Source organism: Trachinotus anak, unplaced genomic scaffold, assembly GCF_046630095.1.
Source record: "Trachinotus anak isolate AG129_WGS33_773 ecotype Australia unplaced genomic scaffold, CSIRO_AGI_Tana_v1 ptg000014l, whole genome shotgun sequence".
NCBI classification, from domain to species: domain Eukaryota; kingdom Metazoa; phylum Chordata; class Actinopteri; order Carangiformes; family Carangidae; genus Trachinotus; species Trachinotus anak.
The window spans coordinates 27,483-49,977 of NW_027273865.1; the positions used below are offsets into that span (position 1 = coordinate 27,483).

Consider the following 22,495-nt stretch of genomic DNA (forward strand, 5'->3'; position numbering starts at 1 on the left):
GCCATTGTTGAGCATCTTTACTCAACTACACATATTCAGTAATCTATTTTAGTTTTCTACCCTTTTTGAATTTTCTAGTTTTTTTTTAACCCTAACCCTACTACTACTTGATAATTTACTTCAGATGTACTCTTGACTTAGTATAGACTACTCAGAATTACTATTTCAAACAACTAAATCATTTCAAGTGTAATACACTACGTGTGTATTCCAGATAACGCATTTATGTAAGTTGGGCTAACTATTGTGACATTCCCTACAACTTAGAATTTGTTAGCTGTATTTACTTGAACAACAACCTGATTTATGTGTTAAAACCAGGCAAACCGATTGCCATAAAAAGAGCAAGTAAACATTACTCATGCCATTTCAGTGCTTCAAACATCCATTATACATTAATGAAAAAAGGTTCCATTGTCCTAAAATAATATAAATCAACGTAGTGACACGAAGTTCAATTACATACAATTACATATTTTTTAAATTATTATTCCTTCCACAACAACTGCTGTACCCCTTTGAAATTGTGATTCACACCAACAACACAGTTTTACACACTTTTACTGAACTTCCTGCATCAAAAGCAATTCAGAACAAATCAAAAATGGTTTCCTCTCTGATTTCAGGGGTATTTCTTTTAAACCATGGAAGTAACAGTAGGAGAAACACAAGTGTGGCACTGTTTTTGTCACGAAGGGCTTAACCCAGGGTTGGTCCATACAAGTAAACATTGGTTTATATCATTATATCTCAAAAAGTTTAATTTCAGGAATGTTAACACACTGTGCCAGTTTAAAATTGTATTGTGCTGGTTTAAAACAATTTTAAGAGACTGTGTGCGGCTATGTCACATGTAACTGCACATAGTACATTAGCTTCAGTACACCACAGTGTAGTGGTATAAAAACCATTTAGTAAAACTCCCAATTTGGTAATCAAATAGATGTGTACTAGATGTTTTACATATTTTACGGTGAAACACTGTCTTTAACTTCTTCAGAACAACAATCTAAAACCCATCAGCTATGTTACACTGCTGTGTTGACTCAATGCAAAAGGTGCATTCTGAACAATGGAATTATCTAAACTGTCTTTTTTGCCTCTCTGCCTAAACCACTACAAAGATTAGTGATGCACTGTAAAAATGAAAAAGTTGAGAAAACTCAAAATTTCAAGGCAACTTACTGCAATCAATTTTTGAGTTCTCAGCCCAACAAAAAATGTTGAGTTTTAAAAAAGTTTCATCAATTCATATTACTTTCTTTGTATAATTACATTTTCTTTTTTAGACAAACTTGAAAGTTTGAGTTGTGCCAACTAAGATTTACTTACTTAACCCTTACTTACTCAAAAAAGTAAGTTATGGTTGTTAACTTAATATTTCAAGTTAAGGTTAATAACATTTAAAATTGCATTTCACAGAATACAAAACAAGTTTAAAGTTTACTTAATACTTTAGTAAAAGTAATAATTGGAAACTGTTCCATTTAACATTTCGGAATGCCAGACAGCCGTAGAACAAGCAACATGTACCACAGCTACTTCAGCAGCAGAGAATCGCTGTCTTAATGCAGCAAACCCAAGTGCAGAACAAGTATAACAATAATAACTTCCAAGTGTTATTGACCTATGGTCAAATACATTCAAAACATTTTTAGCAGTTGGTGGAAAGTTTCATAAAGATGGTCTCGATCACTTCAAAGGTGTACTTGTTTTCTTTGGGGAAATTGATGTTCAAGGCATAGAGCAGGCCAAACAGCAAGGTGAATGCAGTGGGGAGGTCTGGGAGATCTTTGAGGACAATGTCCTCCTCCAACACAACAGCAATATTCTGGAATCTGGACAGCAAGGTAGGGGCACCATCATCTTCAAGGACAGTGAGGATACCAATCTTGAGTCCTCTTGTCTGACTGTCATCTGGATCAGTTTCCTGATAAAAACATGAGGGTGGTGCCAAATTTAGAGATAACTGAAAATTAAAAATTAGGAACCAATTCCGTCCCATAAATCTAAAAATGTTGAGCCTCCTACTGTACTCACCAAGCATGTTCTGAAGAGCTTCTCTGAATCCTTGCGAAGAAACAGGGGTAGATCTTGCAGGGCTGTGTTCCTTCTGTGTAGTCCGATGTCAGATGTCTGAAACCCCCCGCCAAAAAAAAAAAAAGAAACTACTTGTCAGAGAAGTGAACAACACTGTATTATTACATAAGTGGTATTGCCTCCTAAGAGCAAAAATTAGAGACTGAGCCACAGATATGTAAATTCCTATAATAAACATTTAAATTGATCTCAAGTGATCAGTCTCTGGTGATCAAGCTTGTCAAGGAGTTTTTCCATTTCTTGACCAATGGCACCTGTCTTGGCACAGTATAATTTCAGCAGGCGAGTAGAGTACTCATCTGAGGCTGACCTGAAGGTCCCCAATAGCTCCTTGGTGGTGACACGGTAGAACTCTGCACAGACAGTCTAAATGATACTAAATTAAGGTCTTGACCTTACCCTGTAAAGTGCCTTGAGATAATGTATATTATGATTTGGCGCTATACAAATAAAATTGAATTGAATTGAATTGAAATAGATCTGTTGAACACAAAAGCAGAATCACATTTCAGTATTAAACTGTTTTTACTTCTTTTATATGCAGTCCAGGATTTTGAAAAGAGAATGTAAGTTCTAATGTAGCAGTTAAAATAGTTCAAATATATTGCTGCTAAATAAATCTTAAAAACTGACTCACATGTGATGTGCATTTTTGGGGGGAAATATAGCTCCTGATATAGTATGTAGACATCTAAAAATCGGCAATATCAAAGAATCACAATTTAAATTGAATCGGCACCCAAAAAAATCGTAAAAGAATCGAATCGGGAGAAAAGCATATCGTCCCAGCCCTATGCTGTATTTAGAATATTGTCACTACTCCACTTTGCCAACAGACACTCCTTTTCTGATGGGACGCCACTTTCATATAAACCAAATATTGCTCTCTCTAAACCAACCACACGTTTGTGTTGGTGTGTGACTCTGGTGTTTTAAAGGGTTAGTCTGGATTTACCAAAGTCAAACAGTAGCAAAAATGAGGTTGTGTTGAGCATTTATCTACAGCCAATGTATCACCACTAACTTTGGAATATACTGCTTTGGGACACGCAGCACTTTCAATATCAAAAATGTCACCTATCCTTTTAAGAGAGTTATTCTACTTTAGTGAACAAGAAACTCAGTGCTAACAGGAGAGCTAAAAATATTAATGTGAAATGAAATCACACAGATTTTATTACCTGTTCTTCAGAAAACAGAGCAGGGCATCTCTCCTGGATCTCTGACACCATAGGTTGTTGATCCACAATCTCCTTCCTCCTCAGGGAGAATGTGAGGTCCATCTTCTGTCTGATGAAGGTCATGTCTTTGCTTCTCTTTTTCATCTCATTTATCATGGCACATCTTTCACCTTCTAAAGTATCATCATCGTGGTTTTCTGGATGATTAGGAACATAATTGACCTCTCCTCGCTTTGGTTTTTTTCAAAGACAGACTACTCCTGTCACCATCTTCCTCCCTCCCTCTTTTTCTGTTTATACTGACCTCATTGCAGCCTGCATTACACAGCTTTGACCTATAGTTACCAAGCTTGTACTTGAGGCTAACTGTCCAGCCTTGATAGCCTGTGCCGCTGCCCGGCTCCTTAAGGCATGGGTGTTTTTGAACAAGTTCGGAAGCAACAGCTTCAATCTGATGTTTGTCAGGGTAGGCTCTCAGGGCAAATATTGTGTCTGCGAGCTTTTCCGGTATGCCCATCTTCATGTCCCTCGTTACAGTGATACCTTTGCCCGTCTTCTCATACATTTCATTGCCCTTTCGGAGCTTTAACTCCACATCATAAGAGAAAGGGGGGATGGGAAATGGACAAGGCCACTCTGCAGTGTTTCGTAAATATCTATTAACTAAAGTAGAGCTGGAGTTTTCCGAATCAAGGGAAGAGGTGGAAGGGGCAACAGAAGCATTTGACTGCGTTTCTGATTGATCAGATGCTGACGTGTCTTTATTCCACAGAATGTGCAAGACCGCCCGCTCAGCTGGCAACTCTACAATGTCCACCAAATTAGAAAGTGCATTATCAAAATCCGGGTCTTCATATTGTAGAGAAAATCCACCATTAAGTCCAAGCTTCTCTCGCCGTTCATTTTGCAGATGCTCTACAGATTCTGGTGGTTGAGTTAGGTGGACTTTCCGGATGAGTTTTGGGTTTATCTGCACTCGCAGTAACAAAGCCTGTAAAACAAAGGGAAAATAGATTAGGTCATTTAACCCTAAGTGTTCTTGGGGATATGTAGCTGAGCGTTCTGGGTTCGCCTATACTGTATGAATATAGAAAAACAATAAACGGGACAGGAGACGAGATAGCGTGTCCAACAGCAACTCCGCTGCACTTTATTACTCCAGACCGAGAGACACACCCTCACACAACATCAGTGGACATAGCTGTTTTCGTGTTTTTGTTACATGCCCATATAATTGCTTGGGGATTGAACTATGTTTCATTTGGGTGGCAATGCTTGGTAACGGCTTTTAGCTGAGTTTCTCCCCATCATTTTGATATGCTTCATGTTAGGACTGGTGCTTCCTAGCAGACGCTGGTCATCTGTGTTGTGCATGCATCTCACGCTGTCCCCCGTATGGGGGACTTTCGGGTTGAAGAGGCTAGCTAGCTTTCTTGCTAATATAACAACAATCTCCAAAGCCCCAAAATAATAATATAAAACTTGTGACTACACGCGTAGCCAAAACAATCGCGAATTACATTTACAACAATACAGAGTAACTTAAACAGTTTATTTGCGGAAATACTCACCATCTGAGAAAGCTTTTCCAACATGGAGGGAGACCCACAACGTGTAGGCTTGTAGGTGAAACCCCTGAAAATTCCGTTAAGAACCCCGCTTTTTCCAAAGAGTCGAAATGCGCATGTCCACTGTAGTTGGCCCAGCCTCAAACCAAGTCTGACTTAAACTTGTGTCTCTTGCTAACAAATATACTACAGTGAGCCCAGCTCTTGACCCAAAATTCAACATTGTTGGTTGGATTAAATAACATTCCAAAGTTGACATGGATACTTAATGTTTTATATTCATCTGACACAGAAATCATAATGAGACCAACAATTTTAAGTTTTCGTTTTTACAGTGTAGGCCTATGATGTCACCAGTCTTCAGCCACAGGTGATGTCACAAAGTTCTCCCAAACAGAGATTGTAAATAAGAACTGTTTCTGCCATAAATCTCAATCCACAATCCCACAGAGGAGAAGTGGATCATTCTAGTGGTCGGGGGGACACCGGGTTCTTGGCTGCAGCAGCTGTAGCCCAAGACCCTCGGTCCACAAGCACGAGCCTCAAACTCGTGGCTCACCAAGGCCTGGCCCTCAAGCGTCTGTGAAGTGGCTTGCTTCTCAGCATTGCCAATCAGACGTGATCCGGACCAGAGCCTTCACGAGTTCTCTGTGGGAAAGTGTGGCGGTCAGCTCATTGAGAGCACCGGGACATTTCCCAGTGGCTTGAGGGCTGCTTTGGCCTGCGCTGAAACAAAGGTTTGAGGCTTGAAGCAGGAGCGGGCCAGAGAGAGAGAGAGAGAGAGAGAGCGGTGATGCCGGCGACTGGTGCAGATAGCCAGGCAACTCTGATTTCCCCATAATGATTTTCGGAGCATCATGGCCAGAGGGAGTGATGTCTGAATTGGCTGTCTTGGACACGCAGCCTCTGGAAAGGCAAATCAGAATTCAAATCAGAAATGAATTCCAATCCTGCTCTGTGTGCTGAGAAGGAAATTATCCAGTCAATTATAATTGATGATGGGAGGGGGCTGCTGCGGTCCTGGTCGCATCATTGCAGGCCCATGCCACTGCGCAGGCCAAAGCAACCCTGAGGCCACCAGGAGGTGTCCCAGTGCTCCTCAAAGGCTGCCCGCCACAAGTTCCCACAAAGGACTCGTGAAGGCTCTGGTCCGGATCACGTCTGGTATTGGGGGCCAGCAACGCCGAAAGGCGAGCAGCATCACAGACGCATAAAGGCTGAGCCTCAGTGGGCCACAAGCCTCCAGCTCGTGCTCGGTGCTCAGGCCCTCACCGACAGAGGGGCATCAGGACCCCAGCATGAGCCTCATGCTGGGATGCTTCAGCATTTCAGCACGAGGCTCGTGCTGAGGTGCTGTCCCCACTGACAAGCAGCTGTCGGTGGGCTGCAGGTCTGGGACTGCAGACCCTGCAGACAAGACCCCACCAGAGCTTTCCACGTCTCCTCTGTGGGAGTGTGGACTGACACTTATGGCAGAAACGGCTCCTATTTACAGTCTGCTGAGGGAGAATTAGTGACATCACATGTGACGTCACCAAGTGAGGGACATTTCCCGGTGGCTTGAGGGCTGCTTTGGCCTGTGCTGAAACAAAGGTTTGAGGTTTGAAGCGGAGTGGACGAGAGAGAGAGAGAGCAGTGGGAAAGTGTGGTGGGCAGCTGGTTGAGAGCACCGGGACATTTCCTGGTGGCTTGAGGGCTGCTTTGGCCTGCGCTGAAACAAAGGTTTGAGGCTTGAAGCAGGAGCGGACCAGCTGCTTTGGTGTCATTGATGACATTGCAGGCGTTATACGCAGTACCAGGTAAACGAGCAAATTATATTGATTTATCATCTCTGTCTTTCTATGTCTGTAGATGAACTAAGTCCACTACCCCACTTTCTACAGCGCTGTGTAGTTTTGTTTGTAATGAGCGGCCATCACCGTACTAAGTGAACCAGTAAGCAGTCAGTTAATTCACAGCTCCTGCTGATGAATTAACTGCTGAATACTCATCGAATAAATTATAACATTTTTCATATTTCATTTCTCTTTCAATCTGTTAAATTTGTGCTTTCTTCACATTTGGCTACATCAAAGTAAATAAAACTGCTCAGAAACAATCACCATCATTTGCTTGAGATTCACACTTTCAATTTGTGTCAGTTCCCTCGTCACCACCATCACCTTGCTCCATAACCAGCAGCTTCTCCACATGTGGAGTCTTAGTCCAAGAGCTGCATTCATAGAGCTTCATATGTCTATGAGCAGGAAAAAGATTCCTGTTTGTAACACTGCCTCCTATGGTCAGCTGTGAGTGTTTTGGGAGCAGCATGCACTCTGACCTAAAGCTACGAATATTGTGATGGCCATGGCTGCTTCTGTTGTTCTAGTAGTTTCTGACTTGGTTTTAACAAGAGTGATATGGTTTAGCCGGGATGTATACAGAGTTAAAACAGTCCATCAGCTCATTGGTATCACAGAGTTCAGAATAGAAAGGGCCAAGTGGCCAGGACCCAGCTGAAAACATAAAATCCAGTTCCGGTGTGCATGACTGCCTAGTGAATAGTCCTTGACAGACTGTAGATTCATCAGTGCTCTTGATCGCAGGCAAAGGCAGCACACTTACTCTTGTATAGCTAGGCCTACTTATGATGCCAAATAAAATGTACTATGAACAAATACATCCACACATGTTCAGTACACCTGTCCACCTCTGAGCACTACACATCAGACTGATTAAAAACCGTCAAATGACTTCTGTAGCCCATACCAACAGACAGACACAAAGAAGTGCAATAAATGAAATTTAATAATACAACTTTTTATATTAAAGCAGATTTATTAGACAAAAGCAGGTTATCAGTGGTGGATAAAGTATAAGGTCCTTAATACCATACTGTAAAATATTCCTTGTTGTCCTTTGAAGCAGCAAAGTAATTTTCTTAAGGTGCTTTTACCCCCACCAAGGAGGTTATGTTTCAGATGTTTTCATTTTGTTTGTATGTATGTTTGTTTGTTTGTCAGCAGGATTACACAAAAAGTAATGACTGATTTGCACCAAACTTGGTGGAGGGATGGGACACGGGCCAGGGAAGAACCCATTAAATTTTGGGGCAGATCTTGTTAAAAGGACGGATTTTTTAAATCACTTAAACCTTAACATTACAAGATTATGAGGCAAGTCTTTGACTTTTCCCTCAGTTTCTCTGGAGATAATGTTTGGATATTGATGTAAAAAAATTAGACATATTAATAGTGTTGACATCTATGACTTTGTGCAGGTGCAGATAATAATCCAGATGTGGTGGAAGAAAATATTTGGCCTAGGCAGAGGTATGCACTCTACTGAGTGCCATTCTAGTTTTACTATACACCTCCTAAACCTTCAGTTAGCTGAAGTTATAATTTGTTTACATATTCAGTAGTTCTCTCCACCTACTCCTCCATATTTTAATGAAATCTCAAACATTGCATCTAACATGCAAGTTAGATGCAACTCCAATACCACTGAGAATGTTGTGACAATTCACTGAAAAAGTTTCCATGTGAGAATTTAAACAGCAAGTGTTTATAGTTCATAAAGAAGACCTGGTGATACTGATATGAATCTTCAATGTGTGCATAAAGTCATAAAACAGGAGTGAAACAGAAAGATGAAAGGGAAGTAGATATACAGAATCACTGTCAAGTCTTGTAGGTCAACATCTGGCCCCATTTAGGCTATAACAAAGCAGGCCTGCTGCACATGATATGACCACATTTTTCCCACATATTTGACCAGTTTCTCCCGTTTATAACACATTTTAATTAGTGCAATGTCAGAAACAATGTAACTGGAAAACACCACATCAGTGAATATCCACATAACAACAGCAACAATGAATTTCCTTTAAATTTTAATGTCTTTACAAAAACGCTTGGACAATAATATTTCAGTTTATAGGCATGTCTTCTGCCAGGGAAAGAGCAGGATGGCATCGGACTGTGGCTGCAGCCTCCAGCGGGGTAATGTGCCCCGTCTCGCACTACAGCATAAAACCGAAATATACCAGCAAATCTAACATACAGAGCGAACATATTTGTACGGAGGGAATAATGTCAGATTACGTCACAGTCTCATGATTTATGTTATACATTTTATCTAGGTTTATTCATGTTGTCATGCATTAAATAATCCATACATCCATGAGCTATACCGTTTATCCTTGAGGCTCGCGGAGGGGCTGGGGCCCAAAGTCAGTCTCCACGGCGGACCGTCGCAGACACGGTTGCCATGGTGCTTGGTTGCAGTTTCCCGGATGTAGTATTTTCCCCCGTTCAACATGGCGTCGGGGAAGTGAGACTTCGGCTAATGTCATACAGTTTGCCCAAAGTTGGTCCGCTTCTGCTCTTTTAAACAGGAGAAAGTTTATTTCCACGCCGCGGTGGCAGCAGAAAAAGTTTTGCTGGGAGTTTCGGGGTGAGTAAGCACATTGGCTCTAAGTATGTAGTTAAGACTTGTTGTGCACTGGCTTGTGGCGCGTCCCTGCTCCCAGTTTAGCTGCTAACAGTGGCTAACGTTAGCTGCTATTAGGTCCGGCCAGACTGGGGTCGCGGAGACCACAGACCGTTTCTGTCTGGTCTGTGTGTGTTCAGTGTTATGTGGAGAAAATCTTACATGGGATGTGAAGCTTGTTGTTTTCAAAGTATGGCCAAAATACAAGTTGGTGGCAAGTCACTTGAGAAAGTTGTTGAACAATTAAAAGCCGCAGGTCTCCAAACCTAACCGAGCTAATTTTACGTTAGGGCTGTTCCTAAGACCCTCTAAGCTCGCTGGGCGGCTTAATGGCAAATTCAGGAGACAACCTGGATCTGGTAATGTTGGCGTTTCTTATCTGCCTACCATCTATCATGATACACACCAACCAATCTGTCTTCATTGTCATTCTCTGAGTGATATTGCGGTGTGTATGTACCGGTAAATTCAATTACGAACATGTTGAACTTTCATTTTCACCTGTGAAGCAGAAACAGGGTTGTGTGTGTCATCCTTGTACTGTCAGGGCAGACTGAAGGGGAGGAAAAGGATATTGTTTGTCTGGGAGTTATTAAGTTGCTTTCCCCGCTCCTTGACCTCACTTAAGTGAATAATTTCTTCCCATCCTCTGAGCTTTCATGTTTTTCCTCCCTCTTCATTTTCCCTCTGCTGGCAGATATGTACGTGCGTGTTACGTGTGAGGTTTCATATGTGGAAGAGAGATTTTGCGTGCAGTTACTCAGTCGGCAAGGTTGTGCGATTAGTGCTGGGCACACCACACATTCCTGGGATGCCAGAGCTGTGTGGAGGGGTCACTCTTCTCCCTCACATGCACACTATACCCCAGCAGCAGCGAGCACTCTTATCAAATTCAACCCCCAACGCTACATCATGCTCTGCAAGTTATTCAGATTGTATAACTGCATGAGGAAGCAACTGAATGCCAGGTTGGGAAATCAGCAGGATCCACGCGTCAACTAACACAATTTGCACCAATAGATCAGCATGTTATCTGTATCAGCAGATTTCAGCTTTGAAAAGTTGTGTTTTCGTAAGTTATTATTTGTCCTCCTGATATCTAGCTGATTCTTGGCATATACTATAACTGGCAAATTAGCAACAAAGTGAATGATGGAACTTGGGCAACAAGGCCACTTAAGGATTGAGTTGGTAGCACTAATTTAGTTGAGATGTGAATCTCTTAATCCTGCTTCATGCTGACTACTGATATAAGCATCATCATCTTGCTGTAAAGCTCAGTGGTAGTTGTCAAAAAATTCTGATTGTTTGCTTTGTTGTGTAGAAAGAGGATCTAACAGAGGTTAAAACTAAATGAATCAAACAGCAAAACCAAGATGGTGGGTGAAATACCCACTCCCTTCATAAATATATTCAAACCAGATGTTTGATGAACCAAATCCATGTCTGTCATGGTCACATAAGCATTAAATATTTGGCTACCCACTGTCAAACATGTGAAAAAACACATTAACTTTAAATAGTCAAAAAGAGTCTGCTAAGGATACTGGCTATGCCTGCAAAATAAAATGATAAATAGCTGCATGCTGTTGTTTGTTTTTTGTTTTACTACATTTTGCTCAGGGTATTGTGATGTTTTGCATCAACTAGGGCTTCGAGCAATATTCTTTTCCTCTCATTCAGACAAGAGGCTTCAATTAGCTCTCTGCTCCCCTCCCTGCTATCTCGCAGTAGCATCAGTGAAAGGATCTTTGGTGCCCTGGATTCTGCAGAATGGACCTGAATGAAAAATGCTTTCTCCTCCCAAAACAATTCAGCTGTCAGTCCTTAAAAATAGACTTGAGCTTAAAGCAGACAGTAAGATGGTTTAGGTCCCAAAAGTTAAGATGCAACAGAACATCCAACAGGATAGAGACATTTAACAACAACTGATTTTACTATTTCAAAAACATTTCCTGTTGCATGTCTGCTTCTCTCTTACCTCTGTAATTTATCCTTTGGTGCGATGTGATGAAGGCATTTGTCTATTAACAGAAGTGACAACACAAGGGTTATGTTTGTTTTTTTTTTTCATGGAAGGAAAGTTAGGCATCAGTTGTACTCGCTTGCAGGCGTGCACACGGAAAGTTGCAGAAACAACGGACAAATAGTTGTTTAAAACTTGAAGGATGTATTCCATACATACACAATAGATTGTTGTGTAGGTATGCTGCACATGTGCAGTATGAATCAAATCAAAATGGCGTCATCCATGCAAGAAGAATTGCAACACATTTGATTGTCTTTGTATTCTTTTAAAGTTGAATTGCAGAGGTGAGGTAGTGGCGAGCCTCCTCACACAGCCTCTCTTCAAACTCAACATCTATGTTTGTTTTCTAGCTCATGTGCAATTGGTACCCAGTGAAGCACATGCATTGCTGGTACTCTCGTAGTGTACAGACATAACATGACAAACTGGGGGATACAGGGATGTCTGCATGAGAACCTGGCAAACACACCCTTGCATACTTGTTGGGTTTAGACAGCCCTGGTAAATTTAGACAGCCATCACCGGTTTCACTGAATGAAATGACACCCGTAATGACACCCCATAAACAAGTCAGTGACAATTTATGGTTGGCAAAATGAGAAATGTTTAAAATCATGCATCAGGTTTGTTAAAAGGTACATTTTTTATTTATGTTGGTTTCTTGTCATTAAAATATCATTTACATCTTTTTTTTAATGGTAAGACCGAATGTGCCTAAAAATGTCATGGTGTAACCACAAAACAATGTATCCAACTAGAGTGTATATAAGTTAACTCATAAAATAATTACTTTATTACTACTATTACTATTATGATTATTACTATATAATCACCCCATTTTCAAATATTAAGTGTTAATGTATGAATGATTTGTTTATTCACTGAATATGATGAAAATAAGTTGTAACTCTAGTTTTCTTTGATCTGTATCTGTATTTGCAGTTGCAGTTACCCTCCTATCATTTTCTTCAGTTTTGCACTATCCTCTTTGTGTCCTGGTTGGTTGAGTTTAAGCTGTAGTGGATGAGCAAGCATGGAAACATTAAAAGTCTCATCTTTCTCCTGGTATCACATTTCACATAAAAAGATGGCATTGGTTTAAAAAATAGGGAGGGAGGGGGAGGGAGAGAGGGCGAGAGGGAGAGAGGGAGAGAGGGAGAGAGGGAGAGAGAGAGAGAGAGAGAGAGAGAGAGAGAGAGAGAGAGAGAGAGCAGATGGAGTCGAGTGATATGGGTCAGAGTGAAGAGAAAAAAGGGAAAGAGAGAGATGAAAGTGGATACTTTGTTCTCTGTGCAGGTATAGTAGGTCTGGGTGTTTGTGGAGAGTCCAGACACAGTGAAGGGAGGAAGCCATGTGCTGAACCAACACCAAGCCAGATTCAGGGAAAGGCCAACAGTCAGACAACCAAATCTGCACTGAAAGTAAAAAACCCCGACTCCACCTCATATCAGGGGAGTGATGAAGACAAAGTTTTGGAAATGAGACATGAAGAACTTGTGTGGATGAATTTACTTTCATTCTTTGTTTCTAGTTATGTTTTATTCTTCACAAGATTTAAACCATACAGATTCAGTTATTTTAATCAGAATAAGAGAAATTAACAGAAATCAGCCAGACTTGCTCACTGAGTTATAAAATGATCCACAACATTGCCTGTAGAAATCAACACCTTGGAATTAAAAACTTGAAAGTGCCTAAAGAGAGAGGATCTAGCTTAGCTGAATTAAACTGATTAAATAAGCACTTGGTTGCGAAGAGAAGAGATAGAAGAAAAAGAGAATACGTGCTGAGGGTCATATCAGCAGACCCTACATTATGATTCTTCCCTGTAACAGGGAGAAAGGGCCAGGCTTATTGCCTTAGAAAAAAAAATCCTCTCTGGAATGACTGCAGCAGCCAACATCAACACGACCCTCTAGGTGCTCAGGAACAGAGGCAAGAACACTGTATGAATAAAAAAAAACAATAACAGGTCTATTTTTGAGACTTAATTTCAACCACCAAGTTAGGGTTGCTGGCCAGTATTGTGTAAAGTGTTTAGAGAGTTCAAAAATATCGTTAAAAAAAATCTGAAGGACTTAGTCAGCTTATCTGTTACCAAGGCCACATACTTGCAAAATTTTGACATTTCTTGCTGAAGCATTTTAGTTAAAGGAATCTTAAAACAAATTTTCAATTTTCTTCTCTCCTCGTTGTTGTTTCAGTCATCATACTTAAATTCTGACCAAGATCTCACCAATTATGTTGATATTCAATCAGTTATGGGTCAGTTTACTGCCTGCCTTACAATAAATCAATGTGCAAAACACCAATAGAGACTCTACTGAATTTCAAAGATGAGATGTGTGCATTTTTTAAACCACGTGTGAATGTGTTTAATCATTAGTATTTAATGGAGATATTATTTATCTTTTATTCTGGCAATTACTTGAAAATTACTTAACAAAATATTTGCTTTAGAGCTGAAACAATTAGTCCATTAATCAACCAACAGAAAATAAACTATTTTGATAATTGATTATTAATTTAATTTTTTAACTTTCTTTGGTTCTAGTCTCTCATATGTAATGATTTGCTTATTTTCTCTGGTTTATTTTACTGTAAATTGAATATATTTGGATTTATAGACCAAATGATCAATTGATTAATCAAGAAAGCAGTTGTCAGATTAATCAATAATACAAATAATAGTCATAGCGCTAAATTGCTTTCACAGCTGGTAATTGTTGTACCCATCAGTGGAGCCTTGTATAATACTACTGTGTTTGCTCAGGCTAAACTCTGTGTAGTCCTTCCCTGTGTGTTTCTTTCTTTGAACACAGGAACAGAGTGAGGAGTTTTGTTCTTGTGTTTGCATGTACAATTGTTTTAATTTCAGCTGAAAAATCAAGCTTGGGCCTGCCCCGCCCTGTTGATATGGAGCTTTCACAAACACACACACAACACAAAGAGAGTTCTGGATGGTGGCTGCATCTCACCGTAGTTGTACTGGTTTTGCAATGCTAGAGAATGGCAGCATATTATAGGGGGAGGTGAAACAAGGGAAAAAGTTTTTTTCTTTTTTTGCACTCTCATAACACATTCAAAGATTCTGGATGACACAATCAGGACTTTTGTTTCAGTGCTCTTTCTGTAGATGTATTTTTTTTTTTTATTGAATCAGGATCCACTTTCATTTATCCCTTTAAGTGCTGTTAAACAATCTTTAGGATTAATGAAACAATAAAAATAATATTTTATTTTTTGAGAAAGTTGTATTTTTCCTTAGTCTAGTGTAGTCTAGTCCAAGATGGGATTTCTGAGGGAACCACTGAGAGGAATTTTTTTGGAGTGATAATGTCCAGACTGAATAGTTGCATCATGGACACCACAGTGGTGGCTGTTGAAGGAGGAGAAGAGTGTTTATTGATCACTTTCTGTGCTGATATTTTCACAGACAGTGTAACAAGGATATTTACCATCTGATCACAATGTCTTCTTACCTCCACTGCCTCAAGTCTGAGTAACATTCACTAATCTGCTGTATTTGTTGCAGACTGTGAATCTCAGGCCACATGATGGAGTGATGACTGGTCTCGCTAATGACAGGGGAAATTGATGTGATGTTTGACTTCTTCACAACAACATCACCTCATTCTCTCTGTTTTCAACAACATGCCATCACCATGTTGTTGCTGCAGCTGATGGCTGGTGCTACACTGAATCATGTTTGGAGTGTGCTTTGATGTTGAACACAACAGTGGTAACTTATATGTATGGGACACAAACATGTACTGGTGAGAATCGTTGAGTACAAAGTAATGTGTCACCTGGAATCAGAGTTTGACATCAGATTGTACAGATCATCGTATCTGCTGGTATTAATTTAAAATTGCTGAATGTATGGACTTTGGTACACCTGAAAACATTCAGGATTTTGCCTGTCTCATCATGATGCCATGGCAATAATCAAAATCATCTTTCAGTACACTGGACTTTTTCCACACTTTCCACTTTGTTAAAAGGCAGTGGTGCAGTATATGACGTGCAACAAGTGCCGTTCCTATCACGAATAGGAAGCATCATCAGGACCAGGACCACACACAAAGCAGGAACATGTGCAGACATTAAAATAAAATCATGTATAAACACCCTCTACTTACACATGATTTCTCACCTGAAGAGCCAGTCAGAGCTATGGCTCACCAGACAATATGTTTCTGGCCTTTATCTTTGTAATATAGTATAGCTCTTTATATTTTTTGACTTTAACAAGAAGCCTCTCCTCATCAATTATACACACAGCACTTTGTCAGCAAGAGGTGAGGAGAAGGAGAGGTTGACCTCCCGTGGGAGCTCCCATGGGAGCCGGAAAGTACAGAACAGCGTTTTCTCTGGGAGAAAATGCATTTTTACAGGGGTATTGAGGCTGGAAATGGGACATTGGCATGAAGTGATGCAGGGTGGCACATTGACGCACACTCAGCTGCCACTGGTGAGGAGGTTGTACATTGAAAATAATAGGGACAGCTGTTTTGATGCATGCCATTTGGCTGTGGTGTATTTTGGGCTATGGTGTGTGTCTTTTTTTTTTTTTTGGGCTGTTCTCAAACTCATTATAGAGCAGAAGATAATATCTTTGCATATGGATTGCTTTGTGCCCTGATCTCTCGCTGTCTTTTTAAATGTTTTTTCAGTGTTTTTGTGAGGTGACCTATAACATCCCACTCATCCTTGAACTTGTAGGTAGCTCAGCAACTCCTTCCAGTGAACTTGACCAAAATATTTCTGTTTATCAGTCTGTAAGCACAAGGCAAGCTAAGGTCCAAAGGTCCTGTACACAGTCAAACTAACTGGTGTTCCCTGTGTGTGTATGTGCTGAAATATGTGTAAACTAGCTAGTGTGTGCTCTATGTACTGCCCTCTCTGCTGTCTTTATCATTGACCTTTCCACATTCCACCACCTGCCTCTGGAAGTCAGCCCTTATTGGCTGCAACACTGCGTGCTTTGTTTGAACTCGAGCTTGGGATTGGCAGGTTTGTGTGTTTCTGGCTCTGATACGTTGAGTGGACCTGTTCCTGGTGTATTTTTACTCTCAAAGGAATGTCATCAGGTCTTTTCTAGTGACGCTAACACCTTGAATTCTCTTAGAGAAAATATGAAGAAACAAATAGACATGTTTCACACTAGTCACTTAGGCTGGCTTTGAAAAGGAACTCTTATTATAAACTATTCAGACGTGTTTTGATTTTAAGTTTCATGATTGAAGGGGAATATGGAGGATTATAAGATTTGTATAAGTCATTTGTTAGTATATATAGTCTACCTATTTTATTTAGGAATCCACTCCCAGTAAAATGTAGAAGAATAGGCCTGTGTAACTATTTTCAGTTTCAGTCAATTTGTGTTCGCTACAGTAAATCTCTTTGAAGTATTCCTCTGAAATAGGTGTTTGTCCCCTTGGTTTAATTTGTTATGGTGTTGTTTAGTTTGTTAAAGCCATGAAAGTATTTTTGCTGTTTAGCTTGGCAACACTCCCAGCACCATGAGCTACAAAGTGGGACACAAAGTAAAACATCAATACATTTTTCCCAGCAGGCAGCATTTAGTATGTGATTAAAGCAGCAATGCCTACAAAATTCAAAGTCTTGTTGCATGTATGATGATGTGCTTTGCCCTCACTATCTGTGTGACTTTGGTGATGGGTCTGTTTATATTGGCAAAGAGACATAATATTTCACAACAGCCCGTCTTGATCAGACTGCTAAAAACAGCACTGATTTGAGCCGTACTGTTAAAGCCTGTTTTGCCAAAGTGAGTCATATTGTCATGTGACAGAAACAAATGATGCACTTGAAGAGTTAATTGTCATTAACCTAAATGACTCACTTGAGATGTAAGGAAAAGGAATGCTTCATTATGTATCCCCTTTTCTTTGCTTCACCTGATATTTCATAGACCGAAAGTTGACTCAAATCATGGACTGACAGTATCTGTTATCAGACTTGTGGCAAATACTGTTGCTACTGCTGCTACAGTAAAGCACATATCTATGTAGCTCATTTACTCATAATATCATAAGTGTCAATTTCACCAAAATCTTTTGAAATATCTTAATCCATCCATCAGTTTTCTGCCATTAATCTGAGTCATGTTATTGGAGATTACCAGGAATTAACGATATGGTGACAAGTATTGACAAAATGTGATTTGAACGTTAATAAATTAGTGAATTTGATAAATATTTAAATTAATTTGGTTAACACAGCAGAGACCGAGATTATTGTAAAGTGAATATTAATTCATATGACAAAAAAAAAATCTGAAGAGAAAGTTCATAAAATAGTGCTTTTTTTTTTTTGCATATTTCACTATTTTCTAAAATTTTATTGACATTATGACAGTTAATCAAGATATTAATCACCAGATTAATTGATAATGAAAATAGTTGTATTCCTAAAATCAACCCAGAAAAAAGAATTGCAATAGTCAAAGCCGCATCACCTGTCAGGTGACAGGTAACAATACACACCTGTAATGGTAGATACATTATGTGTGAACTAGGGTAGACAGGAAGCGGGAGGGTTGCGCCCTCTTTTAATAACCTTATTTATATTTACTCATAACTTTTGACAGGACATGATGCTAATAGACCCATGCTAATCTCTCTCTCTCTCTCTCTCTCTCTCTCTCTCTCTCTCACCCGGTGACGTCATGATACTGGGCCGCGTTTTGCTGAAACCATAGGAATGCGACACACTTTGCATTTACAGCCCAGTGCCACAACACTTTGTGTTGTTCTGTATATTTTGTTTTTGTACTAACGTCATGTGTAACTGTGGCCGTTTCAGTTTTTTATGAAGACGTAACGACGCTTTCGACGGTTTAACCAAGTTTCACTTATTCGCGGAAACAACTTTGTTGCTGCAGGGAGTCTGTTTTTTTCCCTCGTCCTCAGCTGCGTTTCCGACATGAGATCAGGTGGATAGTGTGTTGCTGCTGGCGAAACCGGCGACTGAAAGTGAGTAAAGTAAGTTTTTATCCACGCTTATGTCGCTTTTATTTAACTCCTTCTTTTGTCGTTTGTAAACAAGTTTAAGAGTAAAAGGTGTGAAGATAAAACTTCAGGCGGTTTACGCTGCGTTCTAGGGACCGAGCGAAAGAGCCCTTTTCCACTGCATGGTACCGGCTCGACTCGACTCCACTCGCCTTAAAGTTAATCTGGGCCACAAGACAAAACTCCGTTGTTGAAATCTCACAGCACGGATTAACCGTGAGTCAGAAACAACATAATAACGTTATTGTTTGCCTTGTGTGAAGGGGGTAGCAAGCAACCGAGCAGCGAGAGGAGCGATTTTTTTGACACAGATAGCCCTGTTGGACACTGGGTATTGACTGTATGACTGTCTCTTTCAACTCTCCCCCTGCCTCCCTCCTCCCCTTCACTATTGCCATTCAAACCCCTCACTGACTGCTCATATTTGTGACTGTCAAGACAGCTGTTGGACTGAGCTATGTGGGTCATCTGCCTCTCTTTGCACAAGTGTTGGTGACACATGGAGATGAGTGGGAGAACAGATTTTAGTAGTGATTTCATACCCATTGTCTTTGTATTTGAACTAGCTTAGGAAGTTTCATGCATTTTGTTGTTCAATTTATTTTATAAGAGGACTTCCTAGTCTGTGCATAGAGAGGGTAGTGTTGCCAGTGCTTGGTACATTCTCTGCTTGTTTGTTTAATTGAATCTTTGGAAGTTTGATTGGTTTAGGTATTTCTAAAGAACATTTGATATTTTAGAATGCAGGACTGGGTTCTAATAGCTGGTATTGGATCCAATATCAATATAGTAAAATACTTGGATTCAGTAAATTCTCACAAATTCTTTATGCCCTCTCTCTTTTTCAACTGAATAAGATACAAACCACTGAGGTGGATACAATATTATAACACGAATACATAAATTCTCTTGCAAAATGTAGATTTTTAGTTTGTTTAATAGCTAATATCTCTCTAATATATTTAATATATCTGAGTTTTAGTGCTTATAATTAATTTATGAAAAATTAAGTGTTGATTATGAAACCTAAATTGATCTGATAAGGGATGGATGGAATTTGGAAAAATGCTATCAAATATAAATCTCAGGAGGTTATGGCAGTTATGGATATTACACAATGAGGTAACTGTTGTTAATATTGGGCCAGATTCACCTGTAACAGTTGCCATCAGTGTCTTAACTTCAGGCTGGTCCTTAGTGATTATTATCTTTCCAGAATATACTATGGTCTAATGTGTGCAGACCATAATCACTTATTCAAAATGTAAACATCAAACATATTTAGTATTTCACTTATTTGGTCATGAGATGAGTCTTTGATATGCAGTCTGATGTCTGTCAGGAAATAGTTATATTCATTGAAAGCCCAGGTTGTAACACTGAAATGCTGCTGTAACGTGAGCTCTTGTGTTGACAAGCTGTGTGAGGCAGGACACTGGATGACCAGGAGCATAATCCATAGGTGTGCTATTCTGTTTTACCAGATGTTCTACTGTGTATATCTGCTCTAATGACATGGCTGAAATCTGTTGTTACACGTGAGATTGTATATCGTCAACATCAGCTGCTTATCAGCTGGTTGATGAAGTTTCATGTCATGGGAACCTAAGTAAGTGTAACAACTAGCTCTGTATCTTAACTGCCTCATTTACTGTAATAGTAGACAGATGTAACCATGCCCACTCTGTGTAATATAGAAGCTGAGAGTGCCACACACGCACAATGTTATGAACAGGCTGATGCTTGTCAGTAGCTCCGAGGTTGCACAGTGTACAGTATGTTTACATAGCACTTTGTAAGCGAACCACTGTTAAAGAAAGTTTTGTTTTCTCTGTGTGTGTGTGTGTGTATGTGTGTGTGTTTGCAGTGGTAAGAGAACAGGCTATTAATTATTGCCCTGACTCAGCACCATCAAGCTAATATAAGAGCAACACAACAGTAACCTAAATACCACTGTCTATTTTTCGTCATCTCACTTTCTGAATCCATGTGTCATTAAAGAACTGATACGGCTGAAAACGAAAGAGGAAAGAGCGTTTGCCTCAGAGCCTCGAGACTCCAGAATGATCTCTGATTCAGGTTGACAGAATCTGTAGCCTCCTCAAGTCCCTTCTTAAAACTTACTTTTCCTGGTTTTACTTTACCTTGAAGTCTTTTATTTCTCTAAAGTTACTCTGTTTTGGTTTTCATACACCCAATTTATCAGTTTTTCTTCTCTTTGAAAGCTATTGATTTCATTGATTCTGTTTTATTCCTGCTTTTGTTAAGCACTTTGTAACGGATTTTGAAAAGTATTATTATTATTATTGTTATTGTTATTATACCTGTGTATTTGTGTCTTACCTTTGAAGTTACATCAGCCCTCTAAACCAACAAAAGGAAGATAGTTATGTAAGATATGTCTCAGTGGAGCCACAGGCAGAAAATCATTAAGAGTGGAGGGAGAAAATGTGTGATGCATGCCTTGTTACTGAGGCTGATGCTGATCAGATGTTTTCAAAGTAATGGCGTCATTCGCTTTTCCCCAACTTTATGATGAGGTGGAGCTAATATGATGGAACAGTTTGGAAGCAAGGAATCAACAAACAGAATCAAAGAGCATGTTACAATATAAATTCACGGCCCTTATACATTTGGATCTCGCTCCATTCACGACCGTTTCATACCCAACTGTGTCATTGCAGCTAAATAGTGTTGTGACTGATACTGTCTTTGTGAGTGCAGACCACCCATGTACAACACTTGAATCAGACCAGAGGACAGAAGCTTCATCCAGAGCTCATCAGCCTGGCTGTGGCCCACTGGCCAGACAGGCTTTCTCACTGTTCAGCCAGGCATATGTGAGCAGCAGTGGAGCAATGCAAGGAGAGAGAGTGTGTGAGAGAGAGGTTGAGTTTAGGAGAGAGAAGAGGGAAATGGGAGGAGGGGGAAGAGGAGCAGAGGGAGAGCTTGAGGGGAATGGTGGGGGTAGAGGGAGACAGAGAAAGCTAAATTGAGGGTGGGTGGAGTGATGATGATGAGAGAGTGATGGGAGGGAGGGGAAAACCCAGGGAAGATATAACTATGGTGATTATTGTGTTCAAGGAGGGATCTGCTTGCTTTGCTCTATAAAGGAGGGGCATTTTTTATAGGTTCTGGTTTACTCTGTGTGTGAGAGCATTAACACTGTTTGAGTGGGTGGCAGGCTGCAGCAGCGTAGCTCTTCTACTGTTTTAACCACAGGTCGACAGCTTTCTACGATTTTTCTCGAGAGACAGATGAGCACTAACAAAATTGTTCATTAATGATAATGAAGCTAAACATTTGAAATAATTGTGATATTGATTAGTAATCACATCACCAAACCCTTTTATTCTTTAAAAAAAATAGATTGCCCTCAGTACTTTACTTGAAATCAAACCGGTTGCGTCGTCACAACTCTGTTTTATTTGTAGGTTATATTTCTGTAATTTTTGTCTGAACTGGCATGTAAGAGATCTTAACAGGTCTTAAAACTCAGATACTGAACATGCATAAACCTATACACTAAAAGTGATTGTAGGACTCTGCGTCTCTCAGTGAGTACATGGTTTGTGTGTCTGCTGTCTGAGCCACTGTTGATTCCATTTAGATATTTCAATTTAATTCACTGAGTAAGCGTTTCATAGAAACATAAAATAAAACAAATAATCTAATGGTCACAAAGAGCAGACACCTGTTGCTCCCATTCTCCTGTCTCACACAGTGTTTCCTTTCCTGTGATGGGGGCATATGTAGGGGGCAGATGGGCAGCTGAGCACCAGGGCTGTCTGGGTTGGGGGTTGGTGAGTGTACACCTGCTGCAGCTGTTACGCACTCTCTTATCTGTGTGCCTGGAGCTCACCTGTTCCCCTTACACCTGTTCAACTCAATGAATATGTTTCCAAAGCTGCTGCAATTGGGAAAGTAAATGATGGTGATGATTGTTATTACTGTTGTTGTTCTTATTGTAATTATTGTATGTTGATCTCATCTATATTTGACACAGCTTGGTAACTTCAGCTTGTAGCCTGCTGATTTCATTTTCTTCACATCCCTGTTGTTATTCCCTCACACTCAAAGTGAATTCATCTTCCATTGAGTGAGCTA

At 40.0% G+C, this 22,495-nt stretch overlaps 1 protein-coding gene across 4 annotated transcripts in view; it reads left to right on the forward strand.

The window, feature by feature from the left end:
• The first annotated feature begins 9,121 nt into the window (after positions 1 to 9,121).
• pak4 (p21 protein (Cdc42/Rac)-activated kinase 4) overlaps positions 9,122 to 22,495 on the forward strand; it is a 32,431-nt gene continuing 19,057 nt past the window's right edge. For 2 of the 4 annotated variants that reach the window (XR_011693420.1, XM_071495946.1), the window contains exon 1: positions 9,122 to 9,286. The gene's annotated coding sequence lies outside the window, so the exon portion shown is untranslated. Of the gene's footprint in view, positions 9,287 to 18,047; positions 18,362 to 22,495 lie in introns of those variants that run through there. The other 2 variants (XM_071495948.1, XM_071495947.1) reach the window with 2 other exon arrangements.